Raw genomic sequence first — 4,643 nt, 5'->3', positions numbered from 1 at the left:
TAAAAGGTTTTATCGGTTTCTAGAATGTGATTTTGACTTTAATCGGACTCTCTCCGAGGTAGTCTTCTGTTTGATTTTTCAACAGGTTTCAAATATCTTCTTTGAGAAGGTTGTGCAAAAAAAAAGATTGTCTCATATTAGTATTTTCTTGCATGGATAGGAAAAAAAAACATATTATCACTCATTCATCATGCCAAATGAACCGTAAGACCAATGCTTATCAAACCAGGTTATATGTGCTTGATTAGAAAGGACTTCTAAAGGCTTATAATGTTGATTAGAGTTGTGGGTTATGAAAGAAAAAGGATGTTTTAAGGCTCAAAAAGTGTTTAAGGATTTAAAGACTTAGGACCAATCTTCTTCTATCTTTTGCTCTTATGAAGTTGTCTCATAGGCTTTTTTTTTTTTTGCCCCCCATGTGTTAGGTTCTGACTTGTAAAGATTTGAATGTTCTCTTTGGCAATTTACTCAAACTCCTTTTTAACCCTATATCAATCATGGGGCTTCCACTTTTAGCCCTCTTTTTACCCTTGATTCTACCATTTTGTTCATCGTTTCTAACATAGGATCTCTCATTGCCCCCTAGTATGGGGTGTGGTCCTAGTTAGGGTTTTCAAAAGAAAAACTCGTTCCGGCTCAAACAGGAACCACAAAGGATATGATGTTTACAAAGTGAAGAGTTAACGAATATGGCCTTTCCTTATTTCAAATGTATATTTACTAGGATCGATAAACTTTGTTCTCATCATGGCTGATAATTGCATATGATTATAGAGTGATTACCCATATATTTTTTCTATGGAATTCAAAATGCTTCTAAAGACTGGGTTTTGTCTTTCATCTTTGGTTTGTTTGACTTGGTGTCCTCTTTACCGGGAAATGCTAAAAATTCACCTTTGATTGTCTTATAATGCATTCCTTGTAATCATGCACAAAGCCAGATCTTTCAAGATTTTTTCCTTTTTTAGAAAATTAAGTGTTGTGAGATCAATGTAGTGGGAAAACAAATCTCTACACCAAGAAATCATGGCCAAACTTCACTTTATAGATTTTAGGAGAAAGTAAACACATTATACATAATATCTCTTTATAGAATCGAAATTCACAGGTCTAGCTAGATCTTGTCCATCCATTCTGAACAACTGTAGAGCTTCTCCTGAGAAAGCCTTCTTCACTATATAAGGACCTTGATAATTTGGAGCCCATTTGCTTAGATTTTCCCTTGGTAAAGCTAAGAGTGTCTTTAGTACCAGATCTCCTTCTTGGAACATACGAGGTCTAACTTTCATATCATATGCTTTGGCCATCCTTTTTTGGTAAAGCTAGTGATGACATAGTGCAGGTACCCTCTTTTCACTGATCAGATTTAGCTGTTTATATCTCACTTTAGCCCACTCAGCCTCTTCTGGTTTTGCATCCATGAACACCCTTAACGAGGGAATTTCTACTTCCAAAGGCATTACCGCCTCCATCGCATACACTAAAGAATACGGTGTGGCTCCTATCGAGGTTCTCACTACAATGTGATATGCGTGGAGAGCAAATAGTATCTCATGCCAATCTTTATGAGTGAATACCATTTTTTGAATAATTTGCTTAATGTTTTTGTTGGCAGCTTCCACAACACCATTCATCTTCGGCCTGTATAGGGAGGAATTTGAATGCTTGATTTTCCATTTAGTTCAGAGCTCCACTATTGTTTTGCCATTGAAATTCTGTGCATTATCAGTCGCTATTTTTTCAGGTGAACCATACCGATAAATCAAGTCCTTTTCGATGAACGTTTTCCCCACCTTTTGTGTCACATGGGCATATGAACTGGCTTCTACCTATTTTATGAAATAGTCAATAACTACGAGGATGAACCTATGCCCATTGCTGGCTTTTAGGTTAACAGGCCCGATCACATCAAGCTTCTTATTGGGAGAGATTATTACTGCGCCAGCCCCATTACCACATTCATCGCCCCATCAAAAAACATGGTCCACCAATTTGTCTTCCCTTCTTCCTCCTCTATTGATAGTACAATTTGTCTTCCCTTCTTCCACCAATTTGTCTTCCCTTCCTCCTCCTCTATTGATAGTACATTTTCATTAGGGAAATCAAAATTTAATGGCTCATCATCTTCAATAGTGTTATAAGCTAGGTGATCAGCGATTGCACTTCCCTTCACGACTTTCCTTGTCGTATACACTATCGTATTCTGCCAACAAAACTTGCCACTTTGCAATTCAACTTGAGAGATAGGGTTTGTTGCAGATGTACCTCAATGGATCCACTTTTGAAATCAACCAAGTGGTGTGATATGACATATAATGTCGTAATCTTTTTGTCGCCCATACCAACTCACAACAGAGCTTCTCTATCACCATGTATCTAGACTCATATTCAATGAACTTCTTACTTAAGTAATAAATGGCCCTTTCGTTTCTCTCGGTTTTATCATGCTGACCCAATACACATCCCATAGCTGCCTTAGTCACTGTCAGATACAGTATTAAAGGCCTTCCTGATATAGGATTAACAAGCAAAGGTGGACTCTGTAAATAATGCCTGATTTTGTTGAATGCCTCCTCAATCCAAGTCCCAGGATTCTTTTTTCTTAGTAGTCCGAAAATAGGTTCACATGTTGTGGTCAACTAAGCTATAAATCGGGCGATGTAGTTCAATCTTCCTAAGAATCCTCTTACCTTCTGTTCAGTCTTTGGGGATGGCATAGACTGGATGACCCTTACTTTATCAGGATCTACCTTTATACGTCTGTCGCTTACCACAAATCCTAGCACATTTCGGACTTAACCCCAAATAAACATTTTGCAGGATTTAGCTTTAGTTCGTATTTCCTGATGCGAACCTCATGATCACGTGGTCATGCAACCCATAATTAAGATTGAGATCTGATCCTGGAAAGTCGAAATAGATTTGATAGGAGTGTGACACAATGGAAACCTGCCCCAAGGCACCAACACTATTGGATTGAGTAGAATGATGCCATGAAGCCAGTTAATCTTTGATAAGTCAGATTCACTTCGTTCAAGAACTGAAGAATGCAAGAATCACTCTCACACGTTAAAACTGAAAAAAAAAGGCTTTTCACTCTAATACGCTCATTACGCCATTTACCTCACAATTTGCTTTCTTTTGGTTCTTTAGGAATTGAAATCAACAAATCAAAGTCCAACGCACTTTAATTATAATTTTCAAACTCGAGAATCAATAAATATACTGAAAACAAAGCAAAACAAAACTACGATTATGATTTTACGAGTAGCAATGCAAATTCATACGAATTGTGGATGAAATGAAGACACGAAATAAAACAGAAGTAAATATTAGTGAAAACCATTACTCGACTCCTAGATAATCGAAATATAACAGAAACAAAAATATTTGGGCAAAACTAAATAGCAAGGATCATGTTTCGAAACTTGATGCAAATCTAACTTGTTATGCAATTTTTACGTAACAGAAACCAAACGATCTCAAAGTCACCTAAAATTCAATACTTAGTATGATAATACTGAAAAACAACAAAAGTCAATTTATAGGTCGTTCATTCTCTCTCAAGCCCCTCATATGATTAGTTTGCGGTAAAATTGAACCTCCAATTAAAACCTCAAGAAGCCGATATGAAAATAATCCTAAATTTAATATATGGTGCGATCTCATCCCTAATACACAGAATATGAAGTTTAAATTTATTCTAAGGTGGTTTGCTTATGGTTCCATAAGAGTAGTGTTTTTGCGACAGAATTGAACCTCAAATTAAAACCTCAAGCAAACAATATCAGAATAAGACCAAATTGAGATATGATGCAATTGCACCCATAATAAACAGAATATAAAGTTTCAATTGATTATGAGGTGGTTTGCTTATGGTTCACCAAGAGTTGTGTTTCTGCGGTAAAAATTGAATGATCCTTAAAATTTCAACCAGTCCCTCTTTCTCTCTCTGTTTTTTTCTTTCTTTCTAATATACTGATTTGATTAGAGACAGTAACAAGATGAAATATAAACCCCTTTTTTTTTAGCTTAAATAACGTAGACATGAAGAATAAGAAGATGGACACAAACGCAAAAAAACTTAAAGGAACACTAGAAAAAAAAAATAACAGAAGGATATGGCCTTGTTTCGGAGCCTAGCTTTGATACCAACTGATGTGAATCTTGTAATTACGCAACCCACAATCAAGATTGAGATCTAATCCCGGAAAGCTGAAATAGGTCTGATAGGAGCGTGAGTAGAATACAAGAATCACTCTCACACGTTAAAAATGAAAAATTCATAAGTAATTACCATCAATGCTGCCAAAATTGTGGCTTACATAAGTTTAAATAGTTCTTAAAAAATTAACCCTGATAGACCCTTTATGTAGACTTATATGAGGTCCACTAAAAAAACTTACCTAAAACCTTAAACTAAAAAGCCCACAACTTAATACATACAAGTCTTGGACCCTAACTAAAAACAAAGTATTAATTAAGCCCAAACAAGCCTTGGTCTGTAGCTAACAAAATAAAATAAAGCCCCGAATATTAAATCCATGTTCTATCATAAGAAGAAGAGAAGGAAGTAAAATATTGCTGAACTGATTCAAGGCTTATTTATATAACCTTCCATGCGGCCCCGCAGTCCTAAAAAC

General features: G+C 36.0%; 1 pseudogene; it reads right to left on the bottom strand.

The window, feature by feature from the left end:
- Positions 1 to 1,070: 1,070 nt before the first annotated feature.
- On the bottom strand, positions 1,071 to 2,779 carry LOC105120156 (uncharacterized; annotated as a pseudogene).
- Positions 2,780 to 4,643: the final 1,864 nt, after the last annotated feature.

This window comes from Populus euphratica, unplaced genomic scaffold (assembly GCF_000495115.2).
Source record: "Populus euphratica unplaced genomic scaffold, PopEup_1.0 scaffold5175.1, whole genome shotgun sequence".
In the NCBI taxonomy this organism is placed as follows: Eukaryota; Viridiplantae; Streptophyta; class Magnoliopsida; order Malpighiales; family Salicaceae; genus Populus; species Populus euphratica.
The sequence above is the reverse complement of the archived record's forward strand: the minus strand, read 5'-3'. Positions and strand labels throughout refer to the sequence as shown.